This window comes from Dreissena polymorpha, chromosome 13 (genome assembly GCF_020536995.1).
Source record: "Dreissena polymorpha isolate Duluth1 chromosome 13, UMN_Dpol_1.0, whole genome shotgun sequence".
NCBI lineage: Eukaryota > Metazoa > Mollusca > Bivalvia > Myida > Dreissenidae > Dreissena > Dreissena polymorpha.
In genome coordinates this window covers 51,162,530-51,185,424 of record NC_068367.1, presented here as the reverse complement: position 1 = coordinate 51,185,424, position 22,895 = coordinate 51,162,530, and the positions used below count along the sequence as shown (strand labels likewise).

The 22,895-nt window shown below is 34.1% G+C and overlaps 2 non-coding genes across 2 annotated transcripts; both read right to left on the bottom strand.

The window, feature by feature from the left end:
• Positions 1–11,370: 11,370 nt before the first annotated feature.
• Trnas-aga (transfer RNA serine (anticodon AGA)) lies at positions 11,371–11,452 on the bottom strand. Its single transcript has one exon. It is a non-coding gene; the product is annotated as a tRNA-Ser (tRNA).
• Positions 11,453–19,726: 8,274 nt separating this feature from the next.
• Positions 19,727–19,808, bottom strand: Trnas-aga (transfer RNA serine (anticodon AGA)). Its single transcript has one exon. It is a non-coding gene; the product is annotated as a tRNA-Ser (tRNA).
• Between the last annotated feature and the right edge of the window lie 3,087 nt (positions 19,809–22,895).

Sequence of the window (22,895 nt, the reverse complement as noted above, 5' to 3'; positions counted from 1 at the left end):
TGTCTGTTGACGGAGTGTGCGCGGCCTTCATTACGTCGCCAGTAAATCAACGTTACAACTCTACACCTTATCTTTCTAACCGTCACGTAATTATGTATCGTTCGTGGAAAAGACACAGTAACAACTAAAGTTCATTTCTGTTTTCATCGAGATTTATTTCTGTTGAATATTCTCTAACACAACGCTTGCTAATGTTCATGAAATATAATTTTACATCGCGGTGGCCGACATGGCCACCACGTCAAGAAAGCGTGACTACTCTACTCGATTGTCAAACTTAGGACTCCTCTTCATACAACGCAGATGCCAATTTATACAATAATGGACAAATAAATTGGGTGACGGCTGTCTGGATGATTGACTTTAACATGAGTTGAATTACCTGATACGGGATGGCTTTATGTGTGACTTACATATCTTGTGCATATATATGCCAATAATTAAGCGAGACCACGTTTGTTTAACTGCATATATGAAAGTTCACCTGTCATTTAACATGAAAATATACACAAATTAACAGTGCTGCATGTGCTTACCATAGACATAACTAATTAGTGAACCCAGCCATGGGCAATAACTTGGTGCATTTTTCTCGTCTAATTTGACGATGACATATGATGCCCATTTATGCATTTCTTCATGAAGACAGATATTATGTATTCAGTTACACCGAACAAGGAATATACATGAAATACACAAATTATGCGACACACCTCATTTTCATTAAAGAAAGATTTTATATTTTATGATTTAAAATCTTTAGAAAGATCAAATCCTGAATGACAAGTGTCTTACAATATCATGTATCAATGTTAAATGACGTTGATCGATTGTCCACGTAACACTACAGGCGTTGTTTGACTAGTGACCTCCTGTGCTGTCCATTCGAAGTAGGTATTGCCCGGGTTGAATATGTACCTGTTGCTGTCAAGACGATGTCTTTGTTTGTTGTTTTCTGTCTATGTTGATTCATGGGTGATGTTATCTACCATTGCTGTCGTGAAGAAGCTCTATCTATCGCCAAGCTGTGTAGGCAAATCGCACGTGGTCGGTTGCACTCATCTGCGTATCAAGGTTCACATCGAGGCTGGATATGTCATCGTGGTTTCTGTTGTTTTTGTCGCTGAACCAGCCGTCATCACGTCGTTGTTTCTGTTGTTGAATCCATCGTGATGTTGTCTCTGGATATGGTGTTGATGCGTACCGCGTTGCTTATCAATTGTGACGTCTGTTAAAACCTTTGTGATCGCATTGTTGTTTCTGTTGTTGTTGATTGTACTTTTGTTCTTGGTTCCAGCGTCTCCATTTCTCTTGGGACATTAAGATCTTCTATTGGCCATAATGCTCACGAGGTATTAACTATAGCAGTGTTCTCCTTGATGTCTTAGGCCTCGGAAGTATCATTCCAAATGCGTTATCTACGCACGTCAAACAGTTGAACGGCTGCATCTACTCTATAGTGTTTAACGTCACAAGTATTGTGTCCAGTGTTGCGTCACTTGTTGTCCTTCGAAATCTTCTGGCGTTGGTCTTCTTTTAGCGATAGAACCAGGTATTCACTTTGAGAGTAAACGCCGTGATGTTCCATTCTAATTATGTTGTTTGTTTCTTCTATTCGTTGTGGAAGGCGTTGTCTCGCGAAGTCGCTCTTCTTCGGCGTTGTCTTCAAATCTCGATATTTTTATCTGCGTCGTGGTGATACAAGTATCAGTTGTTCAAAATCATGGCAAACATTTATAAATATCCCCTTAGTTATTGTTAAATATCGTCATGACAACTTACTGTGATATCTTATTAAAAAAAAAAAAATTCTTTACAACGAAAAAATATTAGTCAATTCCTCAAAACATACTTCGGATAAGTACATGACAGTTTGACATCTGACAAGCCATTTACTTAATATGACTTGTGTACCGCCTTAGGCATAATATGATTACTATTTCGACTATTTGGTATTTTTTCATTTTACGCACGTGCAGCCAGTAAATTTTTGACAGGCGCGCGCCACTTTATTGACCTAGAGTAATGGGTAATGATAGACGTACCTGTTCATATCATGGTTTCATAAACCTCATCTTTATCACTATAGTTTTGCCGTTGGGCATAGATTTATTGACATGTTTGACCTGTGCACTTGTAAAAATGCGCAAATATGACAAGGCAGACTTTTATATATATGCATTCATAATATAAGAACACGTATCGGTATACTTCAAAATTCAGGTCTTTGCTCCTAATCGAACTACTCAAATAATTCTTATGCGACATCGCATCTTCTGTCCATAGCGTAATTTGCTTCGATGGCACAGGGATAAATTCTCTTACTCATGAGGACGCTAAGGTTATCAGAACCTCGGGCTCGGTATGTCCGAACGCTGATCAGTCAGCCGTGCTCATAAAATATAATTGTAACCCTTAAACAATTATATTAGAAATTTAATGCGTACATATCGTTATATTTTCACTGCGCTATACGCGTCAGATCGCATTAAATTCTTACTTAAAATTACTCAAGACCTTCAATATTACCGATATCCTACATATATTTGCATCAACACAATGACGTATATACATATTTACATAATATTTTTTTGTGTGTGTCTGCCCTATTCATATTCGCAATCAACATTATTTTTCTTATTTCCTATTTTCTTTCTTTTACAATTCGGAAAACTATTTTTAAATTTTCCAATAATTTTATTTATTCGTCCTCTTTAATTTTCTTTATCATTCTAATAAACAAAACCCGCCTTATTTTCTTTATTAAAATAATAAACAAAACTGTCTTAAATAATCTAAATTCCTAAATTCTTAGTTCTGCCAATGTAAAATACTAGGTAAATTCTTTGAATATTTTTTATATTTGTTCCTTCTTCGAGTTTTTCTATTATATTAATAAATACAATCATCCACAAATTTTCTTTATTAAAATAATAAACACAACTGTTTTAAATACTCTTATTTTTCCTCGTACATTTTAATTAAATGAAAATTTACAAACATTCCAACAATTTAAAATGTATTGGTAAGCAAAAAAAAACATAAGTCCGTACATAATCTTATATTCTAACAATACCAAAAATATATAAAAATTCTTTAAATACTCTCTGTGTGTACACCTTTAATTAAATGATTTCCATAACTCATAAAAATAATGTAAAACTCAAATATCTCTTATTATTCTCAATTCACCGCTATTTATAAAAATGTACCGATAAATGCAAAATTGGCATGATTTTGATATTTACTAAATTTGTTCGTACATAATTGATTATCATCATTATTATTTTAATATCTGACTACGTAAAATTCTTTAAAACAATTTTTAAAAATTTCGTTGTCCTGACGCTTTTGTTTTACGTTTTATTTCTTACTTTATAAAATTTGACATAAACCCCTGTTTGCCATAATTTATGAAAATACTGACCGTTTTTTTCCATCTGCGTTTTTTTCTCCGTTGGCCCGTGATTCCGTATAGTGTTGTTTGTACTCCGTTTTCCATGTCGCGTTGGTTTTTTCCTGTTGGTCGTTAAAATGAGTGGCACTTCTGGTTCATCCTGGCACTGCGCACCATAAAATGTACTGTGTAGCGTAATTGCGTATTGTTCGTGGAGAACGCACAGTAACAACCAAAGTTCATTTCTTTTTTCATCGAGATTTATTTCTGTTAAATAATTTCTAACACAACGCTTCTAATGTTCATAAGGTACAATTTTACAGCGCGGCGGCCTATTGGCCGCCACGTCAAGAAAGCGTGACTACTCTACTCGATTGTCAAACTTAGGACTCCTCTTCATACAACGCAGATGCCAATTTATACAATAATGGACAAATAAATTGGGTGACGGCTGTCTGGGTGATTGACTTTAACATGAGTTGAATTACCTGATACGGGATGGCTTTATGTGTGACTTACATATCTTGTGCATATATGTGCCAATAATTAAGCGAGACCACGTTTGTTTAACTGCATATATGAAAGTTCACCTGTCATTTAACATGAAAATATACACAAATTATCAGTGCTGCATGTGCTTACCATAGACATAACTAATTAGTGAACCCAGCCATGGGCAATAACTTGGTGCATTTTTCTCGTCTAATTTGACGATGACATATGATGCCCATTTATGCATTTCTTCATGAAGACAGATATTATGTATTCAGTTACACCGAACAAGGAATATACATGAAATACACCAATTATGCGACACAGCATATGTTTCAATATATTTTACTAGGCGGAGAATACGTCTTTAAACTTCATTTTAATCGTTGTGTGGTTTAAATGGGAGCATAAAATAATCGCATATGTTGTATCGCACCTACCGTTCGATGAAGATGTTATGTAGCAGTCGCTCCGTTATATTTCTCGCTGTTAAAAGCACAATCTGTAAACATGTCACAATTATTCAGGCAAGCAGTAAATTTGTATTGTGGTTTAAAATCTCTAAACATTTTACTAAAAACGAGGATATACTGTGCGGTGTTGTATATGTACCGCCTGAAAACTCTGTGTATGTAAACGATGATCCGTTTTCCGATATCCAGATAGAAATTGATAATTTTAGAGATAAATACAGTAATATATGCATGTTTGGTGATTGGAATAGTCGTACAAAACAGCTAGCAGATTATGTTAAACCTGATCATGATATTTTGTGCGAATTACACTTAGATGACATGTACACTGATTTAATATGCGATGAGAAACTATTTTTAGAAGCAAGTATGACTATTACGCGAAATAACCAAGATAAAGCGGCAAATGGTTTTGGCTACAAGTTAATAAATTTCTTACAACGAAACCGACTGTTCATATTAAATGGTAGAACAAAAGGCGACTTTATGGGTAAATTCACTTGTAAAAATTCAAGCAGCATAGACTATTTTGTCAGCTCTCCTACGCTTTTTAAGCATATAATCAATATAGAAGTTTTAGATTTTTGCCCATTACTTTCAGATGTGCACAACCCCGTTTCTATGGTGTTCGAATTTCCAAATTATCATAACAGGGATATTGTCACTGTTAACAATACATGTATATGTTTAAATGTCTTTGAAAATGTTGATGTTTGTGAGAATTGTATTGTTGCTGATGCAAATGTCGGTGATGTTTATAATGCTATTAGTAATAATGATAATGATAAAGATAATAACAATAACAACAATAATAATAATAATAATTATAATAATAATAATAATAATAAAAATAATAATAATAATAATATCAATGAAAACGTGAAATTGTGGGATCATGATAAATGTAATGCATTTGTAGAAAATATAAATACTTTAAATGTCAATGACATCATCCGGGATCTCGAAGCTTTTGAAAACGCGGATACTTATTCAATTAATGACATGGACCATATAGTCTCCAAAATTGATTCTGTTTATCAAAACAGTTGTAAAAACAGCTTCGGCACTCATAAACATGTAAATAAATCAAAGTATAGCAACGAGCCCAAATGGTTCGACCGAAATTGTAAAGAAGCCCGGACAAATTTTCACCGTGCAAAATATGTATACAAGACTAAGAAATCTGAAGCGCATCGCCTTAATATTAAAAGCACAAGTAAAATATACAAGAAAACCATTAAACAATGTTATTACACATTTAAAAAGAAAAATGCTCAAAAAATTAAATCCCTGAAAAACACTAACCCCAGAGTATTCTGGAAAACTATTTCAGGCAAAAAACGCAATACGGTAAAAGCAAATATTGCCTTGCTGGAAAACCATTTTAAAACTGTAAATGCCGACGACACTGTCTTTGATTTCACTAGCGATGAATCACAGCCAACTACCGTTTATAATAACGATTTACTTAATGCCGAGATAACATGCGAAGAAATCGAGCACTTATAAATTTGCTAAAAATAACAAAGCATGCGGCATTGATAATATTTTAAATGAGCACATTAAAGCATCCTTTCCAATTATGAAAGATGTATATGTAAAATTATTTAACTTAGTATTTAAATCTGGTATAGTACCTAGCAATTGGACCATTGGGCTTATTAATCCAATTTTTAAAAATAAAGGTTCTGAAAACGATCCTTCTAACTATAGACCAATCACTCTGTTGAGCTGTGTGAGTAAATTATTCACTTCAGTCTTAAACATACGTTTAGAAAAATTTATTTTGAAATATGACCTTATTGATAAGCATCAAGCGGGTTTCCGTAAACATTTTTCAACAGCTGACAATATGTTTGTCTTATATGCGCTGATTAACATTCTTAGAACTCAAAAGAAAAAACTGTTTTGTGCATTTATCGATTTAAAGGCTGCATTTGATACGATTAATAGGTCATTATTGTGGTATAAGTTAGGCAAGTACAGTATAAATGGAAAGCTCTTAAATATTATCAAAAATATGTACAACAACGCAAAATCATGTATCATGTGTAATGGCGAAAAATCTAACTATTTTTCATGTTCAGTTGAGGTAAGGCAAGGAGAAAATTTATCCCCCATACTATTTTCCTTCTTTTTGAATGACCTACATTCATATTTCAATAATAGCAGTGATGTAGACGGAATAAATTTTCATGTTCAATCAAATGAAAACGATATGTTAAATTTTTTCAAACTATTTGTTTTGCTGTACGCTGACGATACTGTTATTGTAGCAGAGTCAGCTAACGATCTTCAAAATTGTTTAAATGTGTATTCCCAATATTGTGACACATGGAAACTAACTGTTAACATAGACATGTCAAAAATTGTAATTTTTAGTAAAGGTAGACCATCTAATTATGTATTCTACTATAAAGATCATCCCATTGAAGTTGTTAGAAATTATAAATACCTCGGTATTTTATTCAATAGAAGTGGCTCTTTTTTCCAGACCAAAAAGAATCTAGCCGAACAGGCAACAAAAGCTATGTACTGTCTGATTAATAAATGCAATAACCTCGCTTTACAAATAGATATGAAAATTGATCTTTTTAATAAGATGATTAAACCTATTCTTTTGTACGGTTGTGAATGTTGGGGGTTTGGAAATAATTATATATTAGAAAAAGTTCAGTTGAAGTTTCTGAAAATTATATTAGGGGTTAAAGCCAGTACGGCATCTTGCATTATATACGGAGAAACTGGAGTAAAGCCCCTCCAAATTGACATTGAAACTAGAATGATTTCCTTTTGGTCTAAATTGGTCCATCCATTGTGTTTTAAATTGTCATATCAAATCTACAACACCTTATTTAATATACATGCAATAGAAAATGCTAAATTTGACTGGATAGAGTGCATCCGAAACATTTTTGTTAAATGCGGACTGATGAATATTTGGCAGTCTCATGATTTTCCGAATTGCACCTGGCTCATTCAAAGCGTGAAACAAAAACTTTCAGATCTGTTTATTAATGAATGGTACTCAGATATACATAATTCTAGTAAATGCAGTAATTATAGGCTAATTAAAGACACATTTGGGTTCGAATCATACCTTGTTAAAACTCCAGATAAATTTTCAAAATACATTATACAAATTCGGACAAGAAATAACAGGTTACCTGTCGAAACTGGAAGTTGGTACGGAATAGAACCGAACCAAAGACTGTGCAATTTATGTAACTCCAATAATCACATTGGTGATGAATTCCATTATTTACTTGAATGTAATGCCCTTAAAGATCTAAGAAAACGTTTTATTGATAAAAAATAGTACACAAGACCTAATACTATCAAATTTAAATTGTTAATGTCCATCGATTATCATACTAACAGTAATTACAGAAAACTATGTATGTTCATTAAGGAAATATTGAAACAGTTTTAATTTAGAACTTATATTTTTCTGGTGTTGTTTTTCTATACAATCAAATAGTGTATGTTGTTACCCCCATGTGATTGATGCTTAACTTCTAAACATTCTCTCCCTTTAAATGTTTTTTTGTGTGTTTAGTTTGCTATGTCATGGCCCCTTCAACTATGTATTTTTTAATTTATGTTTGTGTAACTTTTGCTCACACTGTCATGTTATGCATGAAATGAGCTTGAAATAAATAAACTTGAAACTTGAAACTCCGTCCATGGCTCAGCCATAACTTTGCAATAGATTGAAAGGGTTGTAAATCCGTTTGCCCTAATGTTCGCTATTTTAAGAATACGTGTTTCAACAAACCGTAACCATTTTCAAACACAGCCAACTATCAATACAACAAATCTTCGGACCAAGTTCCATGAAGATTGGGCTATAAATGTTACTTCTAGAGTGTTAACAACGTTTAACTATAGCCATATAAGCAAAACTGACCCGCCCCCTGGCGGCCATATTTTTCAACAGACCAAAACTATTTTCAAACTCAGCCTAGCTATCATAAAAACAAATGTTCAGACCAAGTTTCATGAAGATTGGACAATAAATGTGCCTCCTAGAGTGTTAACAAGGTTTAACTAAAGCCATATAAGCAAAACTGCCCTGCCCCCTGGCGGCCATGTTTTTTTTACCGATCCGAGCCATTTTCAAACTCAACCGTCGTATACAGGAAACAAATGTTCTGACCAAATTTCACGAAGATTGGACCAAAAATGTGATTTCTAGAACGTTCACATGTTTTCACTATATACATATAGAGAAAACTGCCCCGCCCCATGGCGGCCATGCTTTTTCACCAATCTATATCATTTTCGAACTCGTCCGAGATATCAATGAAACCAATGTTTTTACCTAATTTATGATGATCGGGCAAAAATTGTGACTTCTAGAGTGTTCGCAAGGTTTCTCTATAGCCATATAAGGAATACTGCCCCGCCCCCTGGCGGCCATGTTTTTCAATGGACTAAAACCATTTTTGAACTCAACCAACATATCCACTGTGAATGAACAAAAACTGTCACGTGACCACAAAAGTCAACGTCAGTAGTCATTTTATGACAACAAACAGCCGCGCAAGGTAGGGTTTTTTCCAATATTTTTGCTGATCATCCTCTGACTTTCATACGACCTAGTGCACGCAATATGGCATGCATATAGCTTTCGATCGGTATATCACGCGTTTTGTGTGTTGCTCTGGTTTTCGAGAACACTTCGGCGCAAATTTCCATTTAAGAAGCAAACGTCAGTAGTAAAATTAAAAGAGTCAGTGTTCTCGAAAATTAACGATCACAGAACAGTCTATGCTTTACCGGACGAATATATATTACATATGTCTATGCATAAACAAACACAAATATCTACCAGATATTGAATAAACGTTTAAAGAGTGAAAACAAATATGGCAAACGTCAGTAGTACGTTTAGGAATGGCAAACGTCAGTAGCAAAAATATGCAAACGGCAGTAGCCAAATAAATGCAAGCGATTAATTTAATGAAAAACATGTGAAGCAATATAATTTATGCTAATTTAGATTTAAATTATATATAAAAAGTTAAGATTGATGTCATAAATTAATGCACGACATATATAAATTCTGCAACAACAAAAATGAACTAATGTTTAAGTGATATTATGTGCATCTAACAGTTTATAGGTGTCTATCGCAACCGTTGTTTATTTTTGGTGTTTTTACTTCATATACACGTATATTCGTTAATGCAGCATCAACATATTGAAAAAAATATCCCGGAAAGAGAAATATAATGCTTTTGAATATCAATCGTACTTTCGTTTTGCCAACTGACGACAGGAATGATTCGATTTACAATGTGAATCTAAATTGAGTTTTACGCAGATTCGTTCATACGACACAAAGACACTATTTTGTTTTACGGATCATTTCGACTAAGAGGATTCACCAGTCACGTAAACTATCGAATATAATACATATTTTTTATGAAACAACTGGTAGCAAGATGCGTTGCAGATAATTGGTCATTAACCACATTTTAAGTAACTCTTTTGACCTGTTAATTTTTTCAGCTCAATTCATAATATTTTAATAAAATTTAATAAAATAATATGCAATCTTATTGATTTGTGACTTATACTTTTTTACTTGTTTGAACATAACGAAATGATCCTTAAAACAAAATAAGTGGCTTTGTGGTTATTACCGCAATAACCAACGGTTACCCGTCGATTATTTCGATTCTAACACGATTTCATTAATAAGTTATCCGCGATTTAAAGTTTATAAAGAAGAATTATATTAACTGAATGTAGTAGTAGTAGTAAGTAGCAGTAGTAGTAGTAGTAGTAGTAGTAGTAGTAGTAGTAGTAGTAGTAGTAGTAGTAGTAGTAATAGTAGTAGTAGTAGTAGTAGTAGTAGTAGTAGTAGTAGTAGTAGTAGTAGTAGTAACAGCAGCAACAACAACAACAGCAGCAGTAGTAGTAGCAGTAATAGTAGTACTAATAGTAGTATGTTATGTTATATCAGATCCTTGTCTGCTTTGACGAATTAAAAACCTGAAAATTATAAAGCGTTGCAACGCGAAACGATTGAATAATTTGGAGAGTTCTGTTTTTTTTTTTCGTTATATTTTGTGAAATTACGAGAATTGCAGTCATAAAGTACATGTATATAATAACATCGCTCTTTGTATAAGCACGGATGCCCGAGTGGTATAAGCGACATACTATCACTCCAGGGGTAAGAAGTTCGAGCCCAGTTGAGGGTTACTTTTTTATCTTTCATAAATTGTATTCTTGATTTGTTGCTAGAGCGTTTTAACCAATTTTTAAAAAATTATCAATATAAAGCATTTAATGACAAACTTCAATACGTGCCAAAATCTGTGAAAAGGCCCCTTTAAAAACCCTTCAATATATTGCAAAGTTATGGCTGAGACACGGACAGCGCGACTGCTATATGACTTCTTCATCGAACAGTGCGATATAAAATATGCGATTATTTTAGGCTCCCAGTTAAACTTTGTTTAGGAATATTCAACATTATTGTTGGAATTGTTTATATCTAAACATGTAGTGCGGCTGAATTCTGGTAATGAATGTAAAATTCGAGTTACGTTTGATTGGTTTGGTTCTGATTGCCATTTTGATGTCGCATAAAGCGCAACTGCATGTTGCAAAATAATATTAAGATACAAATAAGATATTATATAACTCAGAAAATAGCTACACGGCGTTAACACGAACAAGTAAAATAGTATAAATACAATAACAATTCAAGCGCGATTTTTCATCAAGATATAATTGGATTTTAATAAGATATCAAAGCCCTGACTAACTGTGTAGTGACCCGGCTGAAAAAGAGCAGCGTAATTTGTTGATTTGAAACATCCCTAGATAGTTTACTGTATCCGACAATATGTTAAGTCCTTAATATTTGATTCTTATAAATATGCGGTAAGACTCTGCCTTCTTTACGCATGAAGAGAACTTACCAGCAATGGATTTCTAATATATCGTATAAACTAAAGCTTAACATAACTGAAAGAAACAAAATTTCCGCGTTGTCGGCAGGATTCGAACCTGCGCGGTAAGATCCCAATAGATTTCTAGTCTATCGCCTTAACCACTCGGCCACGACGACTGTCTGTTGACGGAGTGTGCGCGGCCTTCATTACGTCGCCAGTAAATCAACGTTACAACTCTACACCTTATCTTTCTAACATATGTTTCAATATATTTTACTAGGCGGAGAATACGTCTTTAAACTTCATTTTAATCGTTGTGTGGTTTAAATGGGAGCATAAAATAATCGCATATGTTGTATCGCACCTACCGTTCGATGAAGATGTTATGTAGCAGTCGCTCCGTCCATGTCTCAGCCATAACTTTGCAATATATTGAAAGGGTTGTAAATCCGTTTGCCCTAATGTTCGTTATTTTAAGAATACGTGTTATGTTATGTTGTTTTAAGTAGTTATATTTTGTTTGTCGTAAAAGTGTAAATAGTCTTAGTAGTATCACAAATGTGATAAGGCAATTATAGACAATCAAGTCAAGAACACAAGCGTGGTGTTTCTAAGACGTTTATTTTACAACTGGCAGATAGCATGTGGCTAGTGCCGGATAGCGGTCAGTGGACATGCTCATAGTGATAAACATGCAGACACGTGTTCGACATATATTACATCCTTCTCTCTTTAAAGAAGAAAATTTATACATAGCATAATTAAATTCAATACCATTTTAAATATATATTTCAAGAGCATGATTTGTTCGTTAACTTTATATATAAATTTATATATTTAAATTCAATGAGTATGTATATTTAATACTGATTTTAGTTTTAAATATGATAGTAGTAATGCATATTCAGGGGCGAAGCTGCTATTCGGCACAGCAGGCCCGAATCTACACTTTTTTTTGAAACATGAAAACAATAAAAATGCTTCAACTTCGAAAACGCATAAAAATGTTTACCCTGAAGGGTTTGATGTGTTAGAAATCTGCATTTCATATTGACATTATCATCAGAAATTGATTTTGGTCGTGTTCAAAGGACATATTTTCCAATTATCAACTCTACTTCTTTTTGTAATAGATTCTAGTTCGCTTCTTTTAACGTGACTTGCTGTTACAAGTTTTCATAGATCTGCATGTAGATCTACTTGTCTCTCTTTCAACACTACAGTTAGTTGTAATCGATTATCGTTGGATTTGTAAGAAACAATCCGATTGATGTTTATGACCGCGGAAACTTAAAATGGACCACTTGATCACGTATCCCGATCCATTGACTGATTCCGGGTCGGTTCGGTCCCTTGATGCCGAACAAAACGTGCCGTTATAGACATGCAGACACTATTATTGGAAAGAATTCTCATGGTTTGACTTGTGAATAAGTGGGGTGTTACACTTTTACATGTTTTTCTGTTCCATTTTGTTTTAAAATTTAGTTCTCTGGTATAAAGATAATACAGAAAAATTTAGTTCTCTGACATTGAGATAACACAGTTAAATAAAACAAGAGGCCCCAAAGGGCCCTGGGTCGCTCACCTGAGAGACTTAAAACTCTTCAGCAAATATTTTAAGTTATTAGTATGACAAGACTGACTTTAAAAAAGGGTGTTCCAACGTATTCACAATAGGCCTATATAGAAAATTACCACACCCACCCTGGCGGCCATGTTTTTAATACCCAGATTAAAAAAAATATATATTTAAGGAAAATGTTTCTTACAAACATATAGAGAAAACTGCCCCATCCCCTGGCGGCAATGTTTTTCCACTGATCACGACCATTTTCAAACTCATCTGACATATCAATAAAACCAATGTTTTGACCAAGTTTTATGATGATTGGTAAAAAAAATGTGACTTTTAGAGTGTTCACAGGCTTTTTCAGTATATAAATATAAGGCAAATGACCCCCTTGGCGGTCATGTTACTAGATGGATCAAAACCATTTTTGAACTCAAGGGTTGTTAACATTGTTTTGTGAGAAGAAAAGGTTTGCTGTTTCGGTAGATATATACATATATGCGCAGTAGATGTGTGTGTGTGTGTGTGTTTAAATTTTTTTTAATAGACATTTGTTATCTGTTGCGACAAGAGCTATTATTTTGGATAAAAGTAATATGAGGACAGTAATTTAATAATGAGCATCAGCAAAAGAAAATGGAAGTACATTTTTCAACAAATTGTTGTCCAAATGTGAGATCATGAGATAAGCATCTTATAGGGGATGACTGTTTACAATCTGTTTAGCAAGAAAACTTTAAGATACTGAAAACAACCGTATTTGTTCAAGAGATTGTGTTTTTGTAAAATAGTTTTTGCATAATTAAATAAAATATGTTGAATTGTTATCATATATCAAAGTCAGTTATAAAAAAGTAAATGAGTATGAGAATATGTACAGCTACTAGAAATTCAATATTTATCTTCTGTTATAGAACAAAACATCACTTGATCTTTCTTATAGTTATAAATGTGTGCAAAAATAGAAGAAATCACACACAAGACATTTGAAAATGTATCATATCAAAACAACTATCAAACTATTTGTAATTTAAATGCACAAACAATCTGTAGCATAAATATATTATTTTTGCAAAAACAAATGCAAATAGACTTATCTTTGAACAACTGTTTGTGCTTCTTAAAAGATGTGATACGTTGTTGTTTTACTACCAAATTGTTCACATTTTTGACAAAGTGTTTTTAAACAACTGGAACAATTTTAGGACTGACACCTTGCATTGATATTTCCAATTGAAACAACAATAAAACCTGCTAAAATCACAAATCTTTCATAATCACACACAAACTACTGACTAACTGCAAATTGTAGGGGTAAAACATTTCAAGTTGTAATGTCTTATCTCTCTAAACTTATGAATGATTTCCATCTGACATCAACACAAAGGTCTTTGATGGAAGTGCCCTGTTAATTGGGGTCAATTTCCAGGAGTGTTACACAATTACCACCTGGCAACAATGCAAGCAAAGGTAAAAATGAGTTTTATAGAGAGTAGCCTATGATAAGTGAATGAAAAGTCAAATAAGATTCATATGTAACACTTCTTGTTGTTTTATTGGTTTTACCACTATGTTAAATTTCTGCAAAGATATAGGTAACAAACATAAGTAATGGCAATAATTAATTTGAGTAATGCAATAATCATAATTAGATAATTGGGTTGTGGTTAATGTTTCTGAATCCATTACCAGTATCATAATAATTATCATAATCATCATAATCATCATAATAATCATCATAATCATCATCATCATCATCATCATCATCATCATCATCATCATCATCATCATCATCATTGTGCACCAACATCCGCATTACAACTAGAGCGTTAACATGGTTTCAATATAGTCATATTATGAAAACTGCCGCTACCCTAGCGGCCATGTTTTTCAACAAACCGTAACCATTTTCAAACACAGCCAACTATCAATACAACAAATCTTCGGACCAAGTTCCATGAAGATTGGGCTATAAATGTTACTTCTAGAGTGTTAACAACGTTTAACTATAGCCATATAAGCAAAACTGACCCGACCCCTGGCGGCCATATTTTTCAACAGACCAAAACTATTTTCAAACTCAGCCTAGCTATCATAAAAACAAATGTTCAGACCAAGTTTCATGAAGATTGGACAATAAATGTGCCTCCTAGAGTGTTAACAAGGTTTAACTAAAGCCATATAAGCAAAACTGCCCTGCCCCCTGGCGGCCATGTTGTTTTTACCGATCCGAGCCATTTTCAAACTCAACCGTCGTATACAGGAAACAAATGTTCTGACCAAATTTCACGAAGATTGGACCAAAATGTGATTTCTAGAACGTTCACATGTTTTCACTATATACATATAGAGAAAACTGCCCCGCCCCATGGCGGCCATGCTTTTTCACCAATCTATACCATTTTCGAACTCGTCCGAGATATCAATGAAACCAATGTTTTTACCTAATTTATGATGATTGGGCAAAAATTGTGACTTTTAGAGTGTTCACAAGGTTTTTCTATAGCCATATAAGGAATACTGCCCCGCCCCCGGCGGCCATGTTTTTCAATGGACTAAAACCATTTTTGAACTCAACCAACATATCCACTGTGAATGAACAAAAACTGTCACGTGACCACAAAAGTCAACGTCAGTAGTCATTTTATGACAACAAACAGCCGCGCAAGGTAGGTTTTTTTCCAATATTTTTGCTGATCATCCTCTGACTTTCATACGACCTAGTGCACGCAATATGGCATGCATATAGCTTTCGATCGGTATATCACGCGTTTTGTGTGTTGCTCTGCGAGAACACTTCGGCGCAAATTTCCATTTAAGAAGCAAACGTCAGTAGTAAAATTACAAAGAGTCAGTGTTCTCGAAAATTAACGATCACAGAACAGTCTATGCTTTACCGGACGAATATATATTACATATGTCTATGCATAAACAAACACAAATATCTACCAGATATTGAATAAACGTTTAAAGAGTGAAAACAAATATGGCAAACGTCAGTAGTACGTTTAGGAATGGCAAACGTCAGTAGCAAAAATATGCAAACGGCAGTAGCCAAATAAATGCAAGCGATTAATTTAATGAAAAACATGTGAAACAATATAATTTATGCTAATTTAGATTTAATTTATATATAAAAAGTTAAGATTGATGTCATAAATTAATGCACGACATATATAAATTCTGCAACAACAAAAATGAACTAATGTTTAAGTGATATTATGTGCATCTAACAGTTTATAGGTGTCTATCGCAACCGTTGTTTATTTTTGGTGTTTTTACTTCATATACACGTATATTCGTTAATGCAGCATCAACATATTGAAAAAAATATCCCGGAAAGAGAAATATAATGCTTTTGAATATCAACCGTACTTTCGTTTTGCCAACTGACGACAGGAATGATTCGATTTACAATGTGAATCTAAATTGAGTTTTACGCAGATTCGTTCATACGACACAAAGACACTATTTTGACCTGATAATTTTTTCAGCTCAATTCATAATATTTTAATAAAATTTAATAAAATAATATGCAATCTTATTGATTTGTGACTTATACTTTTTTACTTGTTTGAACATAACGAAATGATCCTTGAAGCAAAATAAGTAAGTAAAAATAAGGAATGATTCGATTTACAATGTGAAATAAATTGAGTTTTATGCAGATTCGTTCATACGAAACAAAGCCACTTATTTTGTTTTAAGGATCATTTCGTAATGTTCAAACAAGTAAAATAGTATAAGTCACAAATCAATAAGATTGCATATTATTTTATTAAATTTTATTAAAATATTATGAATTGAGCTGAAAAAAATTAACAGGTCAAAAGAGTTACTTAAAATGTAGTTAATGACCAATTATCTGCAACGCATCTTGCTACCCGTTGTTAAAAAAAAATGTATTATATTCGATAGTTTACGTGACTGGTGAATCCTCTTAGTCGAAATGATCCGTAAAACAAAATAGTGTATTTGTGTCGTATGAACGAATCTGCGTAAAACTCAATTTAGATTCACATTGTAAATCGAATCATTCCTGTCGTCAGTTGTCAAAACTTAAGTACGGTTGATATTCAAAAGCATTATATTTCTTTTTTCGGGATATTTTTTCAATATGTTGATGCTGCATTAACGAATATACCTGTATATGAAGTGAAAACACCAAAAATAAACAACGGTTGCGATAGACACCTATAAACTGTTAGATGCACATAATATCACTTTAACATTAGTTCAAATTTGTTGTTGCAGAATTAATATATGTCGTGCATTAATTTATGACATCAATCTTAACTTGTTATATCCAATTTAAATCTAAATTAGCATAAATGATATTGTTTCACATGTTTTTCATTAAATTAAACGCGTGCATTTTTTCGGCTACTGCCGTTTGCATATTTTTGCTACTGACGTTTGCCATTCCTAAACGTACAACTGACGTTTGCCATTTTTGTTTTCACTCTTTAAACGTTTATTTAATATCTGGTAGATTTTTTTGTTTGTTTATGCATAGACATATGTAATATATGTTCGTCCGGTAAAGCATAGACAGTTCTGTGATGGTTAATTTTCGAGAACACTGAATCTTTGTAATTTTACTACTGACGTTTGCTTCTTAAATGGAATTTTGCGCCGAAGTGTTCTCGAAAACCAGAGCAACACACAAAACGCGTGATATACCGATCGAAAGCTATATGCATGCCATATTGCGTGCACTAGGTCGTATGAAAGTCAGAGGATGATCAGCAAAGATAATGGAAAAAAAACTACCTTGCGCGGCTGTTTGTTGTCATAAAATGACTACTGACGTTGACTTTTGTGGTCACGTGACAGTTTTTGTTCATTCACAGTGATATCTACATATCTGTTTTCTCGACTCTAGAGATTTCTTATGAAAAATCATTAATTGGTAGAATAAAAAGTAGTCCATGCACGCGACAGGTTAATTCAACAAGGTTCGATTATTCCATGGGATTTTTAAGAAATAATCGACGGGTAACCGTTGGTTATTGCGGTAATAACCAACGGTATGGAGTTCCGATGCGTAGGAATTAAACCACGAGGGCGTAACCCGAATGGTTTGATAACAAGCATCGGAACGACATACCGTTGGTTATTACCGCAATAACCAACGGTTACCCGTCGATTATTTCGATTCTAACACGATTTCAATAATAAGTTATCCGCGATTTAAAGTTTATAAAGAAGAATTATATTAACCGAATGTCCTCCACTTTTCCGCGAAAACGTGACGTCACCACAACAAATAAAATCAAATGACGTCGTCTTCATTCATAAATAGTGCGCGGACAATCAAAGTGACGTCACTTTAAACAACCTTTGGTATATCGGGGTAAAAACCAACAGTAGTTTTACTTCTTTGTATATAGAAAACAAGTCACGTGCCGTGGTAGAATTATGAAATAATTGACGGGTAACCGTTGGTTATTGCGGTAATAACCAAAAGTATGGAGTTCCGATGCGAAGGAATTAAACCGCGAGGGCTACGCCCTCGTGGTTTGATAACAAGCATCGAAACGACATACCGTTGGTTAATTAAGAAATAATCGATGGGTAACCGTTGGTTATTGCGGTAATAACCAACGGTATGGAGTTCCGATGCGTAGGAATTAAACCACGAGGGCGTAGCCCGAGTGGTATGATAACATGCACCGGAACGACATACCGTTGGTTATTACCGCAATAACCAACGGTTACCCGTCGATTATTTCGATTCTAACACGATTTCATTAATAGGTTATCCGCGATTTAAAGTTTATAAAGAAGAATTATATTAACCGAATGTCCTCCACTTTTCCGCGAAAACGTGACGTCACCACAACAAACAAAAATCAAACGACGTCGTCTTCATTCATAAATAGTGCGCGCACAATCAAAGTGACATCACTTTAAACAACCGTTGGTATATCGGGGTAATAACCAACAGTAGTTTTCCTTCTATGTATATAGAAAACAAGTCACGTGCCGTGGTAGAATTAAGAAACAATCGACGGGTAACCGTTGATTATTGCGGTAATCACCAACGGTATGGATTTCCGATGCGTAGGAATTAAACCACGAGGGCGTAGCCCTAGTGGTTTGATAATAAGCATCGGAAACACATACCGTTGGTTATTACCGCAATAACCAACGCTTACACGTCGATTATTTCGATTCTAACACGATTTCATTAATAAGTTATCCGCGCTATAATGGTTATAAATGAGAATTATATTAACCGAACGTACTCCACTGTTCCGCGTAAATGTGACGTCACCACAACAATTAAAATCAAATGACGTCGTCTTCATTCATAAACAGTGCGCGGACAATCAAAGTGACGTCACTTTAAACAACCGTTGGTATATCGGGGTAATAACCAACAGTAGTTTTCCTTCTTTGTATATAGAAAACAAGTCACGTGCCGTGGTAGAATATACCGTCAATGTCGCAGTGAAGATGGAATAAATCATAGGGACAAATAATCTGACCAAGTTTTATGAAGATTTAGTAATGTGGTTAAACGAAGATATAAAAAATTAAATACAAATATAGTTATGTGTTTATTAAAACGTCTTAATATAAGTACCAAACATCTTTCGGCCTTATCCTTCATCAGTAGTACATTAATATAAACAAATACAAAGGAAGTGACGTCGATGTCATACAATAAGGTAACGTCGTTTGGCGGATAAATATATATAGTACATAATATTACATAATACAAAGATGGATCAGTGATGATACAACAATCATGATATAATTTATAAAATATGTTAAAAGAATATAAAAACATTGATAAATATAGAATAATAATGTTAAATACTTTATAGTTATATATAGCAGACAAGAATTAAACGAAACAAAATTTCTGCGTTGTCGGCAGGATTCGAACCTGCGCGGGAAGATCCCAATAGATTTCTAGTCTATCGCCTTAACCACTCGGCCACGACAACTGTCTGTCAGCGGCCATCATTACGTCGCTTGTAAATCAACGTTGCAATTATACACCTTGTCTTTCTAACACATGTTTCAATATATTTCACTAGGCGGAGAATACGTCATTAAACTTCATTTAAATCGTTGTGTGGTTTAAATGGGAGCATCAAATAATCACATATTTTTATCACATCTTTTGATGAAAGTGTTATATAGACCTTTATAAGACTAAGTGTCGCGTGTAACAACCGTCTCCCTACTTCAAAGGTCAACGTCTCAGCAAGTGGTTGAATGTCAATTTCGCCCATAAAACAGCTTGAAAATAATTGTCTCATCTCAAGCGTTGCCAGATATTCAGGGGTTTTGAAATAACCTTGCACAAAAGTAAACCATCATACGACGACGTGTCTTGTGTAACAACCGTCTAAGTACCTCAAATGTCAAGGTCACACTTTTCCCGTAACAGACGAATTTGGCAAAATACAGCTTGACAATAATGTCTCAGTTATAACTATGCCAGGGCGTTGATTGATTTTAAAGTAACTTGTCACAAATGCAATGCAAACGAAAGCATGTAACACTTATCTCCTTACCTCATGGGTCAAACTGCCTCGTCCAACAGCAGCCATGTTTTTCAACGGATAGTAACAATTAGATCGAAATTATTTTCGATTTCATCTCAGATATTTAAATTAGAACAAATGTGCTGAGCACGTTTTGGTGTTATCAAATTTTCATGATATAGATATATTCATATGAAACTTCTCCAACCCTGGGCGGATATTTTTTTTTAATTCACCTGAACATTACAACACATGTTCTGAGCATGCTTCATTATGATATGGCAAAGCATGTTTTATTATGATTGGGCAAAAATGTGACTATTTGTATATTACCAATATAGCCAGCCATACAAGGAAAACTGTCCGCACACCTGGCGACCATGTTTTGATTATGCCGGCAACATTTTCGAAGATTCTGAGTAAGTTTCGTGCTGATGGTATAGAGATGTGACTTTAAGAGTGTTTACAACCTTTTCTATTTGCCCTGGTTCCTGCCTAACATGACCCGGTTTCGATTTCGACTAAGATATCATAGGGACAACTGGCCTGACAAAGTTTCATGAAGATTTAGCAATGTGGTAAAAAGATAAATATTTACGACGCATGAGTGGAAAAGGGCAATAACAAAAGCTCAATATGAGAACGCTAAAACCTTTAATATCGCAGCAATCATTTCGTTTTATCATATTAACGGCCAAAGTACAAACAACGAGATAATATCGGTTTAATTTGACGATCTGATTAGTTGTATAGTTTAGTTTATGTGCGTGCTATAGCGTATAATGACTCTGGCCTAATCGGATTTAAATTAAACGCGTTCTATGTAAACTAGGCTAAATGCATGTGCGTTAAGTGTCGTCCAAGATTAGCCCGTGCATTTCGCACATGCTTACCACAACACTTTCCGCGTTTATGTTTTTTTGTTAAAAGGAGATCTGTGCTTAACGAATAGCCGGACTAGGCGGAATGTGTCGTCACTGATTAGCCTGTGCGAACTGGTTAACCTGGTTTTCACAGGGCTTTGGTTAAACAGAATAAATCATTTCTTTCCAGCGTCGGCAGTGTAGATTCCTTTCGCATACAATCGTTTACAAAAATACAAAATTATAATAAATACTTGTATGACTAAGGGGCCGTCCATAAAGTACGCCATGCCCCAGGGTGGGGGTGGGGGGCGAGGTGTCAGAAAGTGTGACAGATTGTGACATGGGCGGTCATGGTCATGTGTGACATCACGCATTTACTTTTTAAAATTTGTTTCTAATTTAATGTTATTTTTTAGAAGAATTTAACAGCTTTAACACCTATTGATCTAACGTTTTATGAAACACTTGATATAGTATTCTGTCAAATAAGCATGATAGGCGTTTCTCCTTAATGTGATGTTTACTATTCCTCTCAATAACAGTATGCTGTTGAAACTATGTTCGCATCAGCTAATATTTCACTCAAATTGTGAAATAATGTCAGGACATACAATGTTGCGACATATTTAAATGTTTTACCTTCGAGATTCTTTCCTACTGCAATACCAAGCAACCAAACACCGTTTACGTGATCGAAGGCAAAGAGAACTCAAGACAGTTTCAGCCAGAAGAGAAAATGCACATTAAGAGGATGTTGAAAGGCTAGATCAGGATGAGATTGATATGTCTGCAATTATCCTTCCAGGAAACGATGCTGCTGAAAGATCGATTGCAAATGTGGATGACTTTACTTCCTTATGAATCGATGATGTCCAGTGACTATTAAAAAAAACACAACAACAACACACACTCCATAGGCCCATAAAAAACAGATTCAATATAGCACCAGAGTTAGGCACATAATTTGTATATCGTGTTTTTTTTTAAGTCAAATTGTATTTTTTTCCTTTTTATTATTTAATTACTGTGTAAGGTCAAGTTTCTCTACTTTACTTCTTATCCTGTGTTGCAATATTGTACATATAAAATTGGAAGACTATCTGAAACTTGGCTTCACCTATTGTACATAAAAGACAGATAAATGATGTACATTAAATATTTTTATATCAAATTCAATCTAGATTGATTTAACTGTGACAACTGTTGACAATTCATTTTTCTACAATAAAAGTTAATTTAATAATGTGATAATTCTTAGTGGAAATTGTATCTTAATACTGTTAAATAGTGGATCATGTTTTAGATAAAATTTTAATAAGCTATCAATTAATTTTTTTTTCGAAAGTGTGTTATACTTTAGGGGTTTGGGTAGTCCGAGATTTGTAAATGTTTGTGACAGGGGAGGGGTGGGGTAAAATGGTAAAAAATAGCATTTAGTACTTTGTGGACGGCCCTTATCCATACATGACTTATACATACACAAGCTATGGGTCCGTTCCGTTTATCGAGCCCGCGATCCTCCGATTCGTAGTCCAGTGCCCTGGCATCAAATTTATCTAGCCTGGTTCAAATATTTTGGGGACTAAAGTTTCTGAATACAGGAATACAGTAACGGCATTAATGGACCCAACAATTGAAATATCACACAGATCAAATTGAATGGTAGGACACAAAA